Raw genomic sequence first — 23,730 nt, forward strand, 5'->3', positions numbered from 1 at the left:
TTTTTATATTTTTTAAGAAAGCAGGGTTTTTTCAGTACTGGCACATGCCCATTTTTCACAACATGTCACCGGAAGCAAAAACAAAGAAGCATTAAGAGAATTGTATGCAAGTTCTCTTAAAATGCCTGAGGATGATCTTTGTATTTACTAGATGGACTTAATTTGCAGGTTTTGGAAAGCAGACATTTGGCTGAAAATTAGAGACCTGTTTCATCTGCAAACAACAACCTGAAGTGAAGGAGGTGCAGCAGAGTGGAAGGTGAAATCTGTCTGTCTCCTGAAGAGGTTGAAGTTGCAAGATATACCATAGATGACTAGCAGGAAGGTCCTAAGAAGGTGCAAAATAAGAGAAATAAAGCTATTACACTAAGGGGCTCCCATACCTATGCCTCATGTTTAATGGAAAGAAGGAAGAAATACATGGTATAAAAACTGATTATACAAAATATATACAAAAATATATAATGGAGCTGTTGGCCTCTAATCCACATTTTGAGTACAGCTGAGTCCCTTAAGTATTTATGTTGTATTGTGGATTTATGCACAGCATTTTCTTTTAGCAGAACAGAGTCTGTCTAGGCTAGTAAAACATGGCCTTTTTTTAACCCAACATATATAATATTTCCTTTAAGAAGTTAATTAAAGACACATTTTATTTGAATCAACAGATCAAAACCAGAAATCATATTCAGAATGGTGTGTAATATTTATAGATATTCAGAATAATGATTATAGCAGAGTAGAAAAGAAAGCAGTTGCTGAAAATTATCTTAGCGGAACAGAATCCTAGAATCATAAACCAGTTTGGATTGGAAGAGACTGTAAGATCATGGGCAGGGAGACTTCCCACTAGAGCAGGTTGCCCAGAGCCCCATCCAACCCGGTCTTGAACACTTCCAGGGGTGGGGTATCCACACCAGTTGTTGCAGTTATTTCTGCAGAGAACATGAACCTTAAAAGCATAAAACAGGCAACATGCACAACAAAGTGTAACAAAATTACAACAGATGGCATTTCATCCTTTGTGTTTTAGATCTACACCTGATATCCGTTGTGGCCTGAGTGTAGTCTCACATCTCATGTTTGCTTTGAGACAATTTAGGAATGAACTACCAAAGGGACCTTCTTCTGCTCATAACTTGACATTTCCTCCTGTGCCAGCTCTAGCAATTAGATAACTACCCAATGATCTAGACCAAGGAACTGACATACCTGAATTTCAATTTACCAATAAGAATTCAAAAAATTTAAGCTTTTTTTTTTTTTTTTAATCCAGTGGTTGGTTTTGCTGATGCTGCAAAGCACTTTTGTTGTACATGAGGTGCCTGGCCCAGGTACACTTATGCAATGTCAGCATGAGGGATGATGTAAGAACATATTACCAGCAACACAGACATTGCTATAGGGCTTTTTGGCAGCATCTCCTTTCAGATGAAATGAAAGCATTTGTATGACTGGGATCTGAGGTTTGTTGTACTCCAAGCTCTGCAGACATCCTGTGGAATGACTGGTAACATTCCCTTCCCTGAACATTTGCTTTTTTTGCCTTCTTTGTGACAGCTCTAACAGAGTTGGTTCAGAGAACTGTCACAAGAGAAAATTATTTTTTTTCCTTTTGGTGGATTACTTTTCCACTGGAACAGCAAATTAACTAATACTCTACTTACTCACACTTAGGTCACTTGGTTGTTAGGTCCAAGCAAGTGTCATGGCAGGGAGCATATGAAAGAACTACTGCAAGAGTAGAACAACCCCATTTGAAGGTTGCAAGTGCAATTTCATTACATTAGCTGTAACTTCAAACTACACTAGAATAATCAAACTCTTTCAACTCACAGTGAATAAGTGCATGTAATTTAATTTCAGCCCCATGTAGTTGCTTCCTGCCAATTTAGACAAACATCTTACTTAAATTATTTCTTCTAGATAATTTTGAAATAGTAGAACACATTCAAATGAATCCCTGATGATTCTACCAGCCATCCTTAAGTTTATATTGCAGTAATTGCTGTTAAATATGAGAGCTGTTAACACTGAGAATTCCTGATTTTTTTCTTTACAACAGCAACTGGAAACTCCAATCAAGGAAACAGGCTAGATGCTGCATAAGTAGGCAGTTTATGGAGTTTACCATGAAGATAAGATTGAATAAACCAGCTGATTATATGGTCCCTTAAGACTACAGTCTTTCAAGTCTTTTCTTCTTCTCAAAACATGTTTGCAAAAGCTGTGAATCTTCATCACAGAAGGTGCAGAGACTACAAAACCATTTACTGATCTATGAGGAGCAGATGAAAATAGCATGCTTTGGCAAAAAAAAGTCTTCTGTGGAAGAATTCTTCTGCAGAAGAACTTCAGTCTATCAGGGAGAATGTCTTTATAAAGAGAAAGATTTTAACTAGTATTGAAAAATCAACTATAATCTCCAAACTGAATTATGCTAACCTGTCACATTGATTTTCCCATTTGGTGTTTACCAAATAAGTCTTCATATACATATGCATCCATTGCCCAGTTTGAGCTGAGAAGTGGTAATTCACTGCTGAAAGCAGAAAGGAACAGCTTCTTAAAGTAGTTGCTTAACCTGATATTACCTTAAGTTCTAAAAGTAATTTAATCTGTCAGGTTTGACTTGGCTTTGAAAATACAAGCTTCATATGAGAAATGGTTTAAAAGACACTGATTTTCAGATAGTAGGTGCTCAGCTGAGAAATTTAGCATGCTCTGTGGTGTCTACAAGGCTGCTTAAGCAAAATCAAACAGGAGGCTAGTTGAAATCTCTGCTAAGGAGGACGTGTTGAACTTACCCATTTGTTACTTGAAATAGAATATAATTATCCATACAGTCATAGCTACAGTGGAGAGATGGAGTAGAAAACTGTTGTGTATGACCTCTCAGCAGTCAGGTCTTAGCCCCTGATCCCACACAAAATCTCGGCTCCCAAATGCCTAGGTCATGACTCTGCTCCACTGCCACTGCAATCACTACAGCCTCATGAGATCAGCATTCTGACTGCAGCCCTTCCTTGCCCCCCTCAAGCAACCTGTGTGTGTCTCTAGCTTAATCATCTCGTAGACTGTATCTGGTAACAAAGAACATCAACAGGGTTTCTTTGAAGTCGGAGCATTTGTTGAAAATAAAAGCGAGGTAGGAAAGGCCATGCAGAGCTAACCTCAGAGACGCAGTGGTGCAGGAGCATCTCGGAGTGAAGTGTTCTGCGGGCTGAAAGAAGCTGGAAGAAACAGCACACACTCCGTATTTTAGGAGAGCACAGCTATAGCTTCATATCTGTGTAGCTGCAACAGTAATAAAGCATCCAAGGTAGATGGAATTTATTGCATAAAATGACTGTCGTTTTTCACTGGCCATACGGGAAGTCTGGCTAAGTGGTGCAGACTAGACTCCTAACCTTAAGGCTGCTATATTTAGGTAAGATAAATCCCATCTGCAGTTTCTGACTTCCTCCAGGGAGCTGAGTGAGGTTGCTAAGTAGGGGGTAAACTCATAGCCCTTCTGAAGTGAGAAGAAAACCTTCTGAGTACATGAGCTTCAACTAAATAAAACAAACACAATTATTCAGTGACTACTGCGGTCTTTAGTGCATAGTAACTAAATGATAGTTATATGTGTAAAATAGCTAATAACTATGTAGCTACTAAGTAAAATGAGCTCAGTTACCACTTCAGAAAAATTATCATATTGCTGTCTGCTTCATATTCTTGCCTTCTAGGGATATATATTTTAAGCTATACTATTACCCTGAGAGCTTTCCCAGTGACTAGAAATAATAGTGAGCTTCATAGAAAACATGTATTTATAAACAAAGTATTAATTTTAATACTCTTTTATGAATGCCTGAATAATTGTCCTGAATGGACTAGAAATTGCCAGAAGGCAGGGGCAATCTTGGTCTCAGACAGGGCTTTGTTACAGCATGGAGTATTGAATAGGCTCAGGTTTTGGGTATAATCACTTGTTCAACTATATTGTGTGCCTCTGCAAGCATTCAATACAAAATATCCCAAAAACTGATGCCCAGTGTCCTGTCAGAGGAAGCAATAAACACAACATGGAATACTTGCAGAAACTTTAGTTTAAATGTAGATATCCTGTAGATATCCTTAGAGCATACTAATCAAATAATCAAAAAAAATTTTACATAATCAAAAAAGATTATCATTTTACATAATCAAAAAAGAAGGGTTTCAAATATTTTTTAGATAAGTCATAAAGTGCTGAAGGGAACAGAAAATGAGTGTCATGAACAGAGCAAATTATTACTCATATAGTCATTGCTCTTCATATTATGCAATTGTTTGTAAAATGCTTCTGCCAAAATTAGGTATTTCCCATATAGTGCAGTGAATTCTATTTCCTTATTTAGAGTTTGACAGATTTTTCCCATCCCCCCTATAATGTTGAGATACCTCTTTGCTTTCTTTTTTGTTTAGTCCTCAGCCAGCAAAGCATTAAAGCAGGCATCACAATCAACTTCGTATCACGATGTAGATGGTGCCATTTGTCCAAATTTCAGTGGATTGAGGTTGAATTTCTCCTTTCCAGTAATGGGAGAACAGAGAGTAAGGTACCATTATCACTTAGTGGCACAGACTGGACCATACTGAATTGCCAACTGCATTGAAAAAGATTATGGCAAAAAGGAAATCTATATAAATGTTCTTGCTAATGGCTGTCATTGTCATCCTCATTTTCTTCAATGGCAAGCTTCTGTTGTATCAACTACTACCACAGCTCACACCACATGTCTGACTGCAGGACTGCAATCAGCCCTCTTGGCTGCAGCAAGATGTGGGAGCACTGGGTGAGTTAAACCTTACGTTTTTATGCTTTCCTGCAGTTGACTGTGACTGCACAAACGCAGGTATTGCTACAGCACACCATATCTATGTGGCAGTGCAAGTGGCTGCACCCACCCTGGTGCTTGAGGACAACACTGATAACGAGCTGTGGTGGTCAGGCCCCGAGGTTTAATGCCTCACTCTAGTTAGGGTGAGAGCCCATAACCTCCCAGTTCAGTTATCTGCATACTTTTGCATGGTTGGTGAATGTTTTCCCCTGCCTATTTTATGTATAATTCTATGTATATTCATTTCCATTAATTTAATACATGTAAGTTCTAGAAAGTTCTGTTGCACTCAACACCCCATTGTCTCCTTCCCCAAGTCCCTCCTTGGTGTTATTTCCATTTGTTCCCTCAGCCTAAACCCCACCTCCTGTTAAGTATTCCATTGGCTGTATCCCTTATCCCCGCATTTCCTATCCCCACTATAAAGTTCCTGGACACGTGCAGATCCTTGGCTCTCTGTCTCCTCCCCTCATTGTTTCACAGGAATAAACCTTCTGTGTGGAACCTATTTGAAGAGTCCCCTCTCTCTGCCTCTGCCTGCGTGCTCTCACACTCCGCTCAAGGGACGGCTCCCTGGGGTGAGGAGCACCTCCCCTCTGATGCTTTTGTGTGTGCTGCCCTAAATCAGAGGCTCGGTGGCTAGACCTCCGGGCTTCTCTTCGAGCCAGCATGTGTGGATATTACATGTCTAGATTGCCAGCTTTTGGTACAAAAAGAAAAGTTTATCTATGACAGTTTTATGCATAAATCTTTCACTGATTTGTCCTAAAAGTTCCACCTTTTATTTCTGCCTTTTCAAAGTGTAGTGCTTGGTTGTTAGTCATTCAACACTGATAACAAGCAAGGATAGCACACATGGCTATAACATGCAAAACACACACTCTTAGTGTTCCTTGTCGATGATCCCATTCTTTAAACAGCACTGCACTGATTTGTGGGTATCTTAGCTTTCAACTACATTCCAAACCTCTGGCTGTTGGTTACCTTTTGTCTCTGTTCTTATCACCCTTTACTACTGAGTAGCTTGAAGAAATAGATATCAAATCAAAGGGTGGTGCTTCTCCCTAGATATTGATCAAAGGAATTTATTGATTGACCAATTTGTAGTAACATATGGAAAACTAGCCTATTTAGACCAGAGACAAGGTAATTCCAAGATAAAGACTTACATAAACTGCAGTGTGGCCTGCTAGAACTTACTTTTTGTGTTCTGCTAGAACACTTCTATGTTCGGCTTTAAGAACTGTGCCTAGTGAAATACACCCTGTTATCAAACTCCAATAACATTGTAACACTTGGAAACCTGTACAAAAATGAAATAATATGAAAAACTGTTAAGAGATTTTTATTTGAAAGCCAATATTCATATTATATATGAAGATATGCCTACTGTTCATAAATTTCTTTGTATATCCTACTGCTAGTGTATTAAATTCAATTGAAGAAAAGTATTTTTAACATGCTGTATAAATCTCTTGAAAAATGAGTTCTTCCATTGATGTAGGCTGATAGCTACTAATTTTAGAAATCAATTACTTGGTATGCCCTCATAAAAAACTAAATTAAGATGGTGTTAGACCCAAGGAAACAATTAATTCAAGGAAAAATATTTTTCAGATTTGTTTCAATTACATCAAATTCAAAGCTGGAAAACATGATTAAACTTAAAAGACACGCTCATTAAGGTACTCAACAAAGATTAGGGCTTTCACACATCTTTAACTCTGTGATAATTAATTGAATATAATTAAAGCATTTTATATTTGTGGTCCTGCATTAGATGATATTTAATTTTTAGAAGCATGAGATTCTCCAATCTTATGTTTTCGCTACTTGTGGATTAGGGAAAGGCAGAGTTAAAGGTGCCAGACTGCCCTAATCTTAATGTGTTTGGATTACCATTATGTGTAACCAGACTCAAAGAAAACACTGACACCAATGCTAAATTCTTGTTGGACCAACCAGTTTTAAACAAATTATGCCCAAATTAAGAAAATGTATTCACCGGGAGATTTAAAAAGACTGACCCTGTGCTCCAAAATTGTTTTATAAGTACAGGGTGGATTTGCTGGGTAATCCACTCTCTGCTTTGGGTTCACAGTAACTGAGCCTTCGTGACGGGGGGACAGGTAACGTCTCTCTAGTGGAAGCAGCATCAGTGTTCCCTGACCTGGGAGGGTTATTGCACATGGACACACAGGGAATGCAGGGAATTGAGGGTCACCAAAGAGTGTCTGCTTGCTTCAGGGACTCTAGACTAGGCCTGTGAGCAGAGACACTCACTTGTCTAAAGGTTGTATGTTCTACACAGAAGAACAGAAAAAATGCGGGGTAAAGGGAGGATTCCCATCAACCTTTCACACAAGGAAGCTGCCTCCAAAATTCCTCTGCCACCAGTCCTCCCCTGTTTCCTTATGCTTAAGGGCCTGTATGAATTCAACATGCCTGTTGGTGTGAAATGCAGGTTAACAATGTTAAACTAGGCCAAAATGGCACAGGGAATGCCTTCTGCAAGGCAAAGCTTTCTGAGGGCAAGCCTCTGGCTGCCTGTGTAAAGGAAAAAAATAGTCTGCCTGATACCTACCCAGCAAGTTGCAAGATGAGGGCTGTGCAGCTATTCAAACACCTGCATAGAAAAGCAATTCCTTAATACATACCAGTATTTATAAATTATTTTAACTGAGTCTGATGGCATTATTGTATGCTGTTTGTTTCTCAAATGTCAGGGACTGTTCTGTTGGCAAAATGTATAGCAGAAAGCGTAACTTCCTCCCTAGCCAGCTTCCACAAACCCTACTGAAGTGATGCCCAGCCTTCCTTTGCTCTATGTATCTCATTTTGTTTCTTTCTTGGTAAATGCTTTTATTTTGCACTTTCATTTAAAATGCAGTGCACTTCCAAATAGCATTTTCTTACAGACCAACTAGTTTTAAAACTTGACAGAAGTCGTGATCATACTGAGTTCTGCCAAAGATTAGAAGCAGTATGAAAATGAAATTAAAGCTATGGATAAAGAGTGAGCTTACAAGGCAATATAAAATGGAAAAAATATGGACAGATGAACACAAGATAAAATCTCTTTCTAACTCCTTACCAGTTGGCAGTTTTTACAGTAATTACAGTGTTACAGAAATTCCTGATTTAAACTTTTCACTGAAGATTAAAACCCCAGTTTGCATTGACTTACGAAAATAATTTTGGTTGTTATTAGCAGACTTCAATTGCACCAATATGCTTTTCACTGCTTAAAAAGGCCTTTGTTCTTTACAAATAGTAATACAAAGGTAACAGCAATACTTCAGTGGCTTTTATTGCTTGGATGCAAAATAGAAGTCCTTAAGCTTTAAAAATCTCTTCTCTCAGAGATACCATCTTTTGCCTGGAGCTAAAGGAATTAGGGGATATTTACATGATTTAAGGCTAATTTTATAGCATATTATGTTCCCTTTCTGCCATGGAATCAAATACTAGAGGATTTGATTTTAAAAAAATGTAAATATGGGTAAAATGTAATAAAACTATTGTTTGTATGGGAAACCTCCATGGTAATCTGCAATAAATAGGCAATATTGGAATTGTGTAACTTGGTGGTCAGCAACAGGAAAAACAACAATAGCTGTGGGAAGATAAGTACACATGATAATGCATACATAATTCATACTAGATACTTGGAACAAAGTCAGAAATTACATTTTAGCTTTGAAACTATTGTTTAAGTGACAGAGAAAAATAAAACAGTCATAAAAACAACATGATAGATATTAATGAGATATAAGTAAAATCTGATAAATATAGGAGTTTGATCAAAACCACTGAACTCATCATTTCTAAAGATAGTTACCAAATCAAGTATTTCACCTGTGAATTCCAGAAATACTCAACAACATTTTGGTGATGGAAAATGTTCAGTTAGTACAGCGTTGAACAGTTGCTTTTCCCTGAAGATAATGTTTAGCTTGAGGCAACTGCGGAGAAAGACCAAGCTGCCAACGCACAGAACTGCTGGGAGGTGTGGACGGGAAACAAGGCAGTCTACTAAAAAAGAAAAAAAGGACAGTTACAACAGATCTTTGAGAAAAAAGCCCTGTGATAAATGTTTGGACCAGTTAGAGAGAGAGATGTGTTGAGAGAACTATTGAACAAGGGGCTGTGGGAGGTCCATGAAGAGCCAAATGCATTGAACGGAGTGAAATCCCAGTGACCTGAGTGGGCAGAGTTGTGGTTAGGATGATGGAAGACAGACCAGCGAGGCTTATTTTGGATGGCCATCGTTAGGAGTTTCAATCCTCAGGCCAATGAAGAACATGGAAAGATAATATAATATTGAGTAAGACCTAATTGCTCGTAATATGAATCACCATCAAAGGGAAAAATATGCATTTGGCTACAAGAGATAGAAGAAAATCTGCCAAAGACATTTTTGGGTCTTCAGAGCTGAGGGATAATAGCACACAGATTCTAGGAAATTTCATGTGATTTCTCCCATCTTTAGCTTTGGAAAGAATTCACAGAGAAATGATTGCCTTCACTCTTGCTGGAACTTCTTAAAGAATATTCTTAAAGAAAGTTTTGGGGAAGATAGTAATAAAATGGCTAATGGTTGTCTATTCAGAGCTGAAATCTTCCATGAGTGCTTAGGAATGATGCAGGAAGGGGATTGCATGTACAGACACAGAGGGGTCATTTAGTGACAAAAAAAACATGAAACATTCCATAACAGCATAAATAGCAAAAGGATGCCCGAGCTTTCCAATTGCATTATAACTGTTCCCAGCCTTTTGGATAAGAAGAATCACATAAGTGATCATACGCCTCAACAGGGAAACTCAGGTTCAAGTCCTCCAAAACTCCACTATTAGGAGTAGGTTTTTCGTTGGGTTTTTTTGGTTGGGTTTTTTTTTTTTTTTTGATACAGTGGGACAGACCACACTTGCAGAGGAATTCATATGAGTCAGGATTTCTAAGAACTAAGGCAGGTATGATAATCTTGACAAAAGACTGAGATGTGTCTTATTAGTCGTTAGTTGAAATAATCATTGAAATGAATGGAGGATTAATTAAAAAATTGCCAAGGTCTGATGGAATTGTCTGAAACATATCTGCCCTTGTATGCCTTTTCTCAGAATTTCATCACAAGCAGATATTCTTAAAATAGTTAGAAGCTGAAAAATGAAATTACATCTTGCAACTGATAACATGGAGCAGTTTCTTCTTTTAACTTTAGATTTGTCTGTCTAGTTATGAGTCTTCCAACATGCGGTTGTCTCCTATTCATTCCAACCAACCTCCTATTTCTGTCATGTACTTCCATGATGAAGTAAAGGATTTTGTAACTTCTGTGACAGAAAATGTTGCAAAGGTAATATTTTATTGCAAAAAATAGTTGCACCCACCTACTTTGTCAAATCAGAAGAGTGCATGACCAAGAGTGCCACCAACATCTAAATGAGCAAGTTTGCATCAGAGTAGTTTGTGGATCAGATTTTAAATAAACCTCAAGTATGCGAGCTATAAAAACATGTGCCAAAGCAGCTCTTACTTTTGCTTTAAAATTCTGGTACTTAATATTAATGCTTTCAAGCCACAGGCAATAAACCTTTAGCAAAATATACTGCACTTTCTGAGTGGTCCAGAATCTGAGTGGTGCCTGGAAATCTGAGAGATTTCTAGGCAAAATGTGAAGTTGACATTATTGATGTGAAATTTCTGGGCTGAGGTTTAAACAGCAACAGAACCTGTTATATATACTACTTTACTGAAACTTCACTAACACATATGATTTTCTATGAACACCACCCTTAAAATTCTGTAATCTATGCTTGCTCTCCAACAAAATATCCTTTCACATTTGTCTCCTTTACCCTCCTACAATAAGTTTATTGTAAAATATAGAATACACTTGAAAATGCAAGTGTCTTGTATCTCCAGAGCAGCACTGAGATTTCTATGTAAGGAAAAGCATTGTCAGAACTTCAGGATTCCCTCTACCGAGGTGATTTTGTAACAGCAAAACATTTTTGCACATTGAAAGTTGATTTTTTGCAGAAATTTTTACATGATACTCGACTTTGTCTTTATATTCAAAGTTGGGATATGCAATATAGTCTTTAAAGTGTCATTAAGCGCTGCTGTAAAGGACTTGTCAACTAAAAAGCAGATTTCTCCTCTCCCACTGCCGAGCATAAATGTGCCGTTTTCAGAACAAACACAAGAGGGGGCGTTTAGATGATGTTGTGTCCGTTCTTTAAATGCTGCTCTGTAAGCTTTGTGCAAAACACTGGGCATGAGTCATGTACTTCTGGCTTTTGACTCTCATTCTCACTGAGTTCCTACCAGTATCATCGAATAACTTCTCAGTGAAATGACACAATTTTTGCTTTGCTGCATGATACTCTAATTAATTTCCTCTACCAGAAAGCTGATACAAGGCAATATATATTTAATTTTACTTCACACCCCCATGCATACTACAGACGTGCACCAGATCTTCATGAACTTTGAGACAAGGCTCTTAATTTCACAGCCCACAAATTAAATCAAACTAGCAGTTAAATCATTCCACACCCCATTTACAGTCATTGATCAATTTTTCTTCTCAACCCTAACTACTTCCCTTCTGTCACCCGCAAGCCACACACTCCCACCTCAGTTCAGAGCCACCACCATACAGCCTTGTACTTTAAACGTTTATTGGTTATAAGTTCCTACATTACAATGATTACTCTAGGGTTGGTGTGGCTTTTTGTGAATTACACTTTAAGCAATTCTGTATGTGGTTTTCTGTTGGGATGTTTAAGAAAGTGAGATACAGTGAAAAATGGTAGCTGCAAGTTGTATTTCTCTAATATTCATGGAAATGTCTCAATAGCTGATCTACGTTCAAGCAATTTTTTCTACATTTGGTATTTTTTTATGAGGAAATTGCAGAATTGGAACCTGCCAAAGTGCTTTGGTATGTTACACTTACGGATGGAGTTATGGTGCTGTGGCCAGGATATGAGTGGGAATATATGGGCTGCAGGAGAGCTAACAGAATCCAAGGAGGGAGTCCAATTCATAGAATATGGTTGGAGAGAACAGAACTACTTCTTGTCCTTTTATGGGGTGTAAACTCTAGCAACTGTAGCTGAATTTTACTTAGGGGTTTTGTTGTCCTTGGATTCTCTTGAGTGGGAAAATGTGACTACTTCAAACGTGATGTAGCTCTGCTGACAGTTACTCACCACACAGCTACTGTCAGTGATGAGCTGTTCTCTAAGTCAGTGCGTTTTGAGTTCTCTTTCCGTTACCCGATGTTCTTGAAAATTCCCCCAGGTCTGCTGTCTTTCATTCTCCCTATAATTTTGAAATGATAAGGAATATCTGCATTTCCAAACTGTGAGATAATTGCTATTGCTTGTTGCAAGCCAGACCATGGCTCTGGCCCACTGTGAGATACAGGACAAGGGAGGATCATGCACTGACCTGCAGTTGGGCAGTTTGCTATTTTGAGGAACTCTTAACTTTAAAGTGACCTTACTTAACAAATGTGTTTGGTTACTGGGTAGCAGAAAGCACCAGCCTACGCAAACAACCTGTGTCTCCTCAGAAGTGGTGGATGTGGAAGGATATGTATGTGTGTACTGTACAAGAAATTCTTGTTCATGACCAATTTGGTTTGGCTTTCTGCACTGGTTTCTTCCAATCTTTGGCTGAGCACGGTGCTGTGAAGTGCACACTCACTTTTGCTGCCATGCAGTGGCTGTCTGTCGCATGTTCAGGTACCCTTCAGATGCACACAGGGGTGACCAGGATTGTTCAAGAGCAGCAATAGATAGCAAGATGAGACTAGTAATGAAATTGGCATTATGAATACTTGTAAGGAACTGGTCAGGCATGAAAATGAAAAAGATGGGTAATGAACAGGTGAACAGATTTCAATGGGGAACCTCACTTCAAAATTAGTCAAGTTATTGCAGTGGAATGTAGAGATTAATCATGCATGCACTAGGCCTCTATTTTAGTAGAACAAAAGCAGGTAAAGGAAACAGCCTCAGGATTTTGCTCCAATGTCTACACTGGTATACGATCGTAGCTATTACAGCTTTTCCTTTGAAACATTTGGCATCTTTTGCTGTTAGAATCAAGATTCGGGACCTGATTCACTACAGTTGCTACTGTGCAACATGAGTTTTTCTAAAACTATTTAAAAAAAATCAAAATGTTCCATTTCCGTTCATAATGGATAAACTGTGATGCAGCGAGTTGCATGGATATCTCTGTACACATAACTTAGAGCCAAAATAGTCAAAAATCTCTTCACTGAATAAGTTTTTTAAGTAATGCTTTTTAGACTGAAAGGAATCATAATACACAAATTATTCAGAAAATTACTCTGAAATTCTTTATCTCTCCATGTTTATTTTTATAATGGTACTTGGAGAGAAGCATCTCTAATTGGCAATTTTCTTATTTCCCTCATCAAATACAACCTTTGGCTGATACATGAAGGTCAGAATATTCTCACAGTTTCAAATGTTTTCCCCCAAATAAAGACTCTCTGAAACAAAAAGCTTCAGTCATGTAATAGGCCAGAATACTTTCGTTTTCAGGTAAACTGACAGTTTCTTATACTATTCTACCCACTTTAACCACTTGTACACTTACCTTGAAAATTCAGGTTTCAACACAAAGCTGTACTTAGAAAGTCTGTCAAATACATGACCTGCTTAAAAAACGATGAATTTTGTCAGCAACTTCTCTGTGTTCTTGATAGCCATTTCTAGTTCTGAATTAATTCCTCTGACCTCATGGTAGCTTGTGGTCCTGACATTTCATCCCCTCTTTGCCTTGAGCTTTTTGGGTGAAAAGGCATGATTAAATTGCTGTCCAACACGTTTTCAAAGTCACTACAATTTCTCTTTAGATCTATTTTTAGGAGCCACAGGAGTGTCACCCAGAAAGGATGTTTCACCAGTAGTGAGAGTGGGCATGAGCTCCAACAGCCAAACAACCTTTTCAATACAATAGGGAAATTTTAACAAGGGTCACCTGGGATCCTCCTTTTGCTCCTTTTCCAAAGCTCTCTGTGTTAAGTGTTTTGCCTAAATGTGTGTTATTCTTTTGGGTTAATGCACAGCTTTGTCTAAAGGGTAAGGCACAAGTAAAGCATGCTCTCCCCTGGTATGACCTGAAATGATGACATGATGCTTGCAGAGCATTCAGAGCTAGACAGTTCTGAACAAAGCAGACATTTGAGGAAACAGCATGTGTTGTGAATCTTTGGGCTGGTAAGTATAATAACAAACACTGCAGGCAAAGTTGGTAGAAAAGGAAAATAAATTAATCTGTCCTCAGCCTAGTCTCGAGGTGGCTCAGCTGCGGAACTCTGCAGTCACAGCCTCTCTGTGGCAGTTGATGGTGAAGTTGTCACTCTGAAGGGACTGCAGCTGTGCTGAGACAGTTACCAGACTGCACGCTCCCTACAGGAGTTGTTCTAGTCTGTAAAGTGTCTCTAGTTGTATGTCATATGGTCAGATTCTGAGTGGGGGCTATTTCTTAATCAAGATTTTTTTTCCCCTCAGGTTCACAGCCAGCAAATTCCTCATTCACATAAACATGAAACATTCCTTCCAACTGTGGATATTCATTCAGGACCACAGGAACGTGGTCTTCAGCTGGACAAAACACACTTAAATTTCTTTGAAGTACTACAGTCTGAAAAGTTCTTTTCCTTTGATTACATAAAATTGCTGTCTCCTCTAACAGCACAATAGCAGAGGAAGCTTTGGGCTATGGAGGTGCTGTTGGAACCAAGTCTAATGTTTGGACAATTTCTTCTGCTTATTTAATAATAGACACAGTTGAATCAGTTCTCTGCCTCATTAACTTTCCTTTGACAAAATTTACTTGACATACTCTGCTTAGTGTTGTTCTTTGCTCCTCTTATAAACTTTTATTTCAGACTCATCAGGGGTTTTATGAGCGTGGGACATTAAAGCAAGCCCATTTACAGTTTCATCCTCCTATTGAGACACTGCTGGTCTTAGTTTTTATACCTCCCATCTTAATTTCCTCTGAATGTCTCATGTGGCTGGATAGTAGATTCTTTTGAAACTCTTGTTTTACAGAGGAGAAGCAGACTAGATGATCTATGAATCCTACCTCTACTTCAAAATACATCTTCGTTTGAAAGTATGTGCACTTGTGGACATTTTCATGAGAATGTTCTTGATTCATTCATGCGTGTTGTGCATTAGAAACAAGTGCTAATATTGGTAAGCAATTTTTCCAGTGAAGTCCATGGAATTGTTTGGTGTATAGGAAATTATAACCAAGGTTTTGTTAGTTTGCATGGTAGGGTCAATGTGGTGAAGATGGACACTTCTTCTGCATACTGTATCTATGTAATCCTGAGTTCCATCAGCTATGACAGAATGGTATTGTGAACCACAATTAATTTCCTTTACAATAGTGCAGATAACTTCACGGCTCATTAGACTGATGATTTCATTCTGAATTGTTGGACTTGTGTAATCTTGTTTTCTCTTCAACTAGCTTCCCAGGGTCTCATTGTCATTGCTGTAAAGCTTCAGTAATTCAATAAAATTCTCCTCATCAATCTGATGGCCGTGAATTACCAAGCCTTGTCTACTCCAGTAATGTATGGTGAATATTATTTTATACAGTGAGCAAAACTGATTTCCCATCTAACATTTTAGCTTTCTTTATCCTTCAGACATGCTGGGAAATGTGGTATTTGATATTCCAATCAAACAAAAATGGTTTGGTAACAATTTAAACAAACTTTAGCTAGGGAGCATTGACAAATGGTGGAACTTCAGTGGATTTCTCTTCGTCCCCTTCACCACTGCTGGCTTCATTCCTTGTGCTGCTGCTTTAGATAAAGCTTAGTGCCAAATGGTACAGATGTGGCATCAGAGGCAAGGCACTGACTGCTCAGCTAACCCCTTATGGATGGTGAATTTGTGAGATCCCACCAAAGGACTTAAACAGTTATGGAGACATAAAAGTTCCTGAGGAATAAGTATAAAAGTATTTTATGAATTTTTTTTTTTGTAATATAATGGTTACAGCCATTTCTGGTAATCAGAAGTTTGAAGATTATTTGGTTGCCTAAGTCTGCCAAAATACAATGTCATGACATTATTCTGGAGCTATACCAGAATATGATACTTTCAGGAATGATATTAAAGTGGCTGCATTCATATTTTTCCATCTCCAAGAAAACAGCATGGAAGATAAAGGGAAGGGTGAAAAAAAGGGAGAACCAGAAGCGACAATTTTCAAAATGAAGAATGGAAAATCAAATATATACTGTGGTTCACTGCTGTTAAACATTCAGCTGAGAGGATGTGTGAGTTTTTATTTCACAGAGCTTATCAGAAACACTGAACTGCAGTTGGTACATGGAGCTACAAGCCTGTCATGCACACTTTGGTTAGAAATGGTAGGTCTGCTAATATGTGTAGATTTTGAGTTAGAAGTTGAGAATAAGTCTTGCCATAATTCTTTCATTTGTGTCTCAGTTCTCACCTATGAAGGGGAATTAATTTATCATTACCACAGAAACTTTTAACAAAGATAAATCAGAAATTAAAAATATTCACATATTGAAGTGGGGGGCTGCCTTACTTGCTCGGGGACAAATCTAAAACCAGCACCTCATTTCATTGTCATTTGTGAAGAACATAATAAAATAAACGCTAATGACAAAAAAATTTATTTGATAACATTTCAAGTAAAACATCTTCTTATATAAATTTTACAGGATTATGAAGGTAATCTCAATCTGGTATGTTATATGTTTTCTGTATCCTAACATCACTCGTCTTTCACTGTCACGTTTAAGTACTGGAGAGTTTCCAGGAGGAATTGGTCAAAAAAGAAATAATGACTTAGAAGTGAGAAGAGTTTGAGCCACACACTCTAAGCTTTTATGGCATAGAGCAGATCCTGAAAATATATTGTCTATAATGCATAAATAAACAACACTATAGATACATGATATCTAGAATATTTCTACATTGTGCTATTTGAGTAATTGTGACTAATTCTCAAGTTTATATACTGAACATATAAACATATTACTGTACTTTCATATTTAACACATATTTTAAAATCTGACTACATTAATAATAACAACATTTATTGAGAGTAAACATTCTATTTATAGAGTTTATTGGTAATTAAATTCTAAATATAAAATAATCTAACAAACCATACAGTGTAATTTGTATATTAAAGAGTAATTATAGCACTTTTTGAGATATATCAGCTAGACTACCATTGTTTAAATATTATTTGGAACCATATCCAGTGTATACAGTGGCAAGAGCAACATGGCACCGTCAAGTCTATTAGAGCACCTGAAATCTTCCAAACTCACTATCCCTGCCCTAAAAACTGTGAGTATACAGTCAATGGCTTTATCTTCACCAATACACCGAAGGCAGAGCTGACTGGGTTGATTGGAGGCTGGTTAATTGTAAGATATCTACACAACACCAATATCTGCACAGTGCTGCTGGGGTGGGCTCTATGACCATTAGCTGTAATATTCTACATGAAGGTGTGTACAAATTGCTCCCATGGAAGCTAATAGGAGTTTGGGAATTATAGCACATCCTGAGGATGGTTGGCCAGAAGAATGTAAAAGGACTCTATTTATTTATTTATTGCCCAAATTATATACCCAAAGAAATTCTTACCCTTATGTTTCATTGTGTAACAAATCCATCACAGCCTTTTTCTTTTTCATAGAGGTGAAAAGACTGAGATTTAACGCAGGTTTCTGAAGAAGGTCTATATGCCAACATATAGCCCAAAATATTTTATTTTAATTTGCATCAGTTCTTTTGTAATTATTGAAGGTAAGTTACAAACATCATGCTCCAAAACAGCACATTTTATTTACTGGAAATCCAAGTATTTGAGGGCACAAGACTTCTCAAAGGGCAATACAGGTCACTTGTGTTTCCCCATAGAAAAATATATTTGAGGCAATATTCAACACTAATTTCTGGGTGAAGTTTAAATGTTTTTGACTTATAAAGCTTGTAGTGCTTATTTTGTGATTGCTTGAGATGCTGCCTCTAGACCCTTATTGTCCATGGATAGTCTTATTCAATTGCCTGCTACGGTGCCCCTCCCACAGGGAAGGGAAGAGTTCACGTATTTCTGAGCATCTTGACTTAGCATACAACAATCAAGCCACTGGCTGCTGCCTGTTCCTCTCTCAATGCAGGCATGACAGTCAAAAGTAATGACTTGTGCCCCAAGGGAAGCCTGGAGGGCTGTAGATGAGCAGCCGCTTGACATAGATCTCCCTTCCTGTTAACTGTGGTAAGCAATGGTCTGGGGTGTGATGGGAAGCTTAGCAGGGTGATTCTCAGGTCGGGTTTGAAAAAAGAGAAAAATTTAAGTATGTTTACAGAAAATTTCTCCCCAACAAGGGAGAAATCACTGAAGTGCTCATTTGGGACATGTACAAAATCAGTTTACATGATGAGCGGTGGTAAGAGACCTCTGGGTACTGCATAGAAATTATGTGTGTGGTGTAGTACATCATGAAGGCCTTTGTAACTGAGGTAAAGAACCTGTCTTGGATCTTTTAGGGATATGGGAACAAACTGAGAGATGACATGGGCTATGTAATGTGATCAGTGTGATGAACAGGAACTTTTTGTGTTGACATATATAAGACAAAACTATATTTGTTACAGTAAAAATAATCCAGACGTTACATAAGAACTTGGATGAGAAGTTATCAGTGTAGTTGTGTCTAAGGGGCAGCTAAGATATGTAACAGTGGGGAGTTCACTATGGGGTGGTCTGAGCTACACCTACTCTACCACTGATCTTGAGCCAAACTCCAGCAAAATCAACGCCCCTATTGCTGTTAACAACAGAACTAGAACACAGACTACAGGTTCCAAGCTACACGTGCACAAGCATTGCCTTAGTAGGTCTTCTGTAACTACTGTAACAAAATGTGATACAGTGGAGTATTTCAGCAGAGTCATCATTGCTATTAGCCACAATTTGTAATTCCCATAGCCCTACCAGAGGCATTTATACTGGCTTTTGGAAAATTTGCATCCACCAGGAAACATGTAAACAGTCCAAGTCAGCCTGTGCAGTAAGAGATAAAATTCCAAGGCTTGGATGATTAAAAAGTCTTTGATGTTCTACACGAATAGAGCATATGTGGAGACCAAATACATACTCTCCAAATTTGATTCAGTAAAGCTGGAACTCTCTGCCTTGCCCTTGCAGTACACCCCACATTAAAACCATTCAATATAATTTGATGCATTGCCAACTGTTGCCTGCCTGAAGATTAAACTACTGAAGTTTTCAGTTACCTATGATATAATACAACAAAGACACATGAGTAATGTCCTTAACTCTCTGGCTGAGCAATCAAAAAAAAAAAAAAAAAAAAGCTATTTACACTAGAGAAAAGCCTGAATAAAGAGATGGGCTTTGCACTGTGCCCTGAAGGTCCATGGAGCATGGAGAGGGGCTACATGTGTAACTTTCTAGTATAACTATGTCAGTTTGATTTCAAACCTGTATAACCCTTGACACTGATGCACTTCTATCAGTATGAAGATGCTTGTTCTTATAGGATCAGGCTCTAGATCAATTTCAATGCAAGGGTGACTTGCTGATGAGTGAAATTGAAGGGGGATGTCTGCAATGTATATTGTTGCAGAGATACCTGGGCTAACCCCACCTTATTGAAGTCAGCAATTGTAGATTTGTTTGGATGGCATTGAGCAATCCTAGGGATAGTTATGGTAGGTCAACCACAGAATTGTGATAATGTGGCTCTGGTGCTTCTGGGCGTTCACATCTGCTTTAAATTATTGCTGCACTGTGCCCTGTGGACAAATCTGCACACTTAGAATTGGTTGGTTGATCTCTAGTGTAGTTCTGACTTACAGAATACAGACTTAACCACAGGTTCCCACTGTTGGATCCCTGTAGATCTGATCCTTACAGGAGCTAGAATAATTTTCATTCTATTTCTCCTAACCAACTCCAAAGGAAGGCTAGATGATTTGTTCAGCTGGAAAATTTCATGTTGTAGATACATTATTTGAGATGAATCCTATTTTTGGTGTTTTGAATGCAAGAGTAACAAAGTAAAAAGAGGGACTTAATTCCAATATAGCTACATATCCATCACTAGGACAACATCATTAAAGTAAGCAGATCTAATTAATTAAAGTGCTACCATTTCCACATGCAAAAGATATATGTCCAACTGCTGTTGTAATATGGGAATGAAAACTCCAGAGCTGGGAAGTCTGGTGAGAATTCGATGTTCTCATCTGCAGTTAAAATGCTACTAAATTACTTGTTCTCAGCTATTCCCAAAGAGCTTGCAGCAGTGCATGAGAGAAAGTGTGTCTCAGGTAGTTAAGTCTCAGATCATGTAAGGCTCTCAAAGTGAAAAAAGCATGGTAATTTGCTCTGTGAAGGGAAGCAGTAACTAATGTACCAGTGCAGTGTGTTTCTTCTGACCAGTCCGACTAAAGGAGCGGGTCACTGCATCTGCACCAGCTGGAGCTTCTGAGTGACTTTCAGGAGCATAATATGTTTAGCAAGTAGCATGGTAATCTAATCAGTGAATGGAAAAGCATGACTGTAGGCAAAATGTGGCAGAATGGGAAGAACTTACAGTCAAAAAGGAAAGCAAAGTTAACTTCCCTCAGTATCTTTGAACCTGCATCTTTTTATCTATTTCCAGGGTTTGTAATTAATTTGATTGCTATGTTATAAATCTCACTGCCAGACATCTTAGTGTTGTATCAACAGAAATCTTGAGTAGCGTAGTGTCTTACCAGTTGTAAATTGCTGCATTGTAAATTGCTGCTTCAATGTGAGTTGAAGAAACGTGCAAAAGCATCTGGTCCTGTTTGCAGCCAACTCCAGTCCGCAGCTCCTTGCTCTGGTAAGGGTCCTAAATGCAGCTCCTGCTGCAGTCATGCACTGGGACTGAACTTTGTACATTTATAAAGCCACAAGAAGTTTCTATTTAAGATGTCAGAAGTAGCAAGCTGACATCCCAAGGCAAAAGACTGGCCTTTTATGCAGTAGAGAAGCAACAAAAAACTGCAGAACATGCTGATTTTCTTGAACAGTACTTTTAAATGGCTCTGTTATGAGAACATTTAAATACTTTAATGTAGAGCATTAAAAATATGGTATAAAATTACAGTAGATGTAAAATTAGTGTATTAATTATATGAACTAATGTATCTTCTCCTTTGGAAGCTATGAAATATCTTGTGTAAACATGGTAGACTCTGCCCTTAATGGCTCTTTTTTAGCTTTTATCATATTAGGTCAAACAGAAAAAGCAACATTAACAATAATGTGCTGTGTGTGTCATACATGAAATCCCGTTATCCATCTCTCCTACTATAGAGTGAAAAAAACCACTTCTGCTGAGTTTTCATATCTTCAAATTAGGTTGGTTTTTTTTTTTTTTTCAGTCATTTGTAGCAAATTGGAACCTCTTCTAAAGTGTTGGACCAACCTCCACCCTTCATTACACTGCTGAAAATTTGGAATTATTGCCTTGAAATCAGAGAAATTGCATTGAGTGGAATTTGGCACGTACAAAATGTATTTCGCCGCATTACCTTTTTGCAGCAAAAGGAAGTTTCATGTATTTTCCATTTAAATTCCTAAATAATTCTATAGTTTTCAAAGGAAGACAATATTTGGTATATATTGGATCAAACCGATGGTATAAACTACTTATGTCAAAGGCAACACTAACAGTTGCTGTAAAGAAAAGTAAAAGAAACTGCAAAGAAGAGGTATGGAATAACCTGCCACAAGGACAGAAACATGGGGAAATACAGGAAAAGACTATATATATAAAAATGAAAGAGAATAATACAGCAAATGCATGCAAGGAAATTAACTCCCTTTTCTAAAGTTATTTGAAAATGTGTCTCTGCTATATAAAATATCAAGGGTTATCTCTTTTATTAAATATTTAGAGTAAAATCTCTATTTAAAAAAATGCTGGGTACTTCTTTTGCATCCAATGAATATTCATTGGGAAGTTCATTGGTGGGTGCCTATTCAAAACTGAAAGATCAAAAGGGAACTGTGTCAATTTTGTCCTTTTCTGGGTTGACTGCTATTTTTTGATGTAATAAATTGCCAATTTTAGAAGGGTAAAGAACAGAAATGGAAACGAGTATGCCTTTCAGGAGACTTTTGACTGTGCCGTTATGAATAGTCCCCAAACAAACAGCTTGTTGCAAGCCATTCACACAGTAGATAGACATCCAATTGTTAGCCATGCAAATAGCCATATCCAATGGTCAGACAGCTGTTAGCTGGCTCTTAGAATGATTGGTAACCAGACTGTTGTAGAACTTACTCCTGTCTACAGGCTGCTGGGTCTCATCTTTTTCTAAAATCTTATTAATAAATTGAACACGTTTTATGGGATCATTGATGTCTATTGCCTCCCTTCTCACTGTTTCTCTCAGTAACAAGTAGAAGACAAAACCAAAAAAAAGAACAAGTAGGGAAAACATGTTTGTGGGCTATCTTAATAGACCAGAGTTTTATCCTCATAGGGATATTGTGGGTGAAATAAAAGCATTTTTTGTGCAACCACTGCAACACTTCTAAGTGCAAGTACGTTATGCAGGCACACACAGACACACAGAGACACACTCACACATGCTTCTTATACACTAATACAGCTTTTTCTTAGTCTCAAAGTCATATTCTGAAAATGCATACACCAGGAGCAAATTTAGACTTTTATAAGTTAATGAAAACAGACATTAATACACAGGAAAGTCTTTAATAGGTGCTTTTCTAGAACAGGCAATTGTGCACTCTTTTGACTGTGGATAGTTTTTCATGTCTTGATGAAGTTTTACGTGTTGCAACAAAAACCTGTCTAATGTAAATTAACTAAAATACTTCAGATTAGTTGAAATCAATATGGAAGTTGAAAGCTCACTACATACCATGCTCCTGACAGTGCCCAGAACCACCCAGTTGTGGTAGCTGGACTGTCCATCCTGTTTGCAAGATTTGATCCATAAGCCAAATGGTAACTGATAGCACGACAAGGAGGGTTTCTCTCACTTTTATCTAATTCAGATGTTTCAGGCATTTTGGTAAATGATACCCATTTAATAAAATTTGTGGTGTCTGGGTTTAGGCAATCCTGTTAATGGCTTCTTCCACCAATTCTCTTAGACTCTCATGACCTTATCTTCCTGTTCCCCACATGAGGCCTTCATGTGCTGCCTCTTCACTCTTGTTTCCATTGCATCAGACTGCTGGTGTCTCTCGAGTCCTCACATTGCCACCTCCCCTTCCTGCTCTGGCAAAACCCAAACATACTGGCTGATCTCCACTAATTCTCCAAAGACACTAACCCGCCTCTGCACTGTGTCGCTTCCTCAGACCTCTTGCTTCTGGAGAAGCAATGCATATTTTCCTGAAAAAGCTCTTATGGAGCCAACACAGCTTCAGTAAAATGATTCTCCTTGATTCTGTACTGAATGTTGTAATGACATCATTGCTGAAACCCACAGCACCCAGCAGGAACCACAACTCAAAGGTTAGTGGTGACATGAGTCTGTTAAATTAGATTTCCTTTTCTTCTTAAAACAATCTGAGCCTTTGCTCTCTACTACCTGAGCACTTGAATTGCAAAGTTCTAAACCGAAATGGAGCCCTGCTGTGCATCTTTTAGAATTGCTGATTGATATGAATAATGGAAGCAGAAAGCTAGAGTATAACTAAATAATGTTCTGATTTGGAGTACTCAGTTTAGAAGATATAAACCAAAGTTTGAATCCTG

The sequence above is a fragment of the Coloeus monedula genome, assembly GCF_965178545.1.
Source record: "Coloeus monedula genome assembly, chromosome: 5".
NCBI classification, from domain to species: Eukaryota; Metazoa; Chordata; class Aves; order Passeriformes; family Corvidae; genus Coloeus; species Coloeus monedula.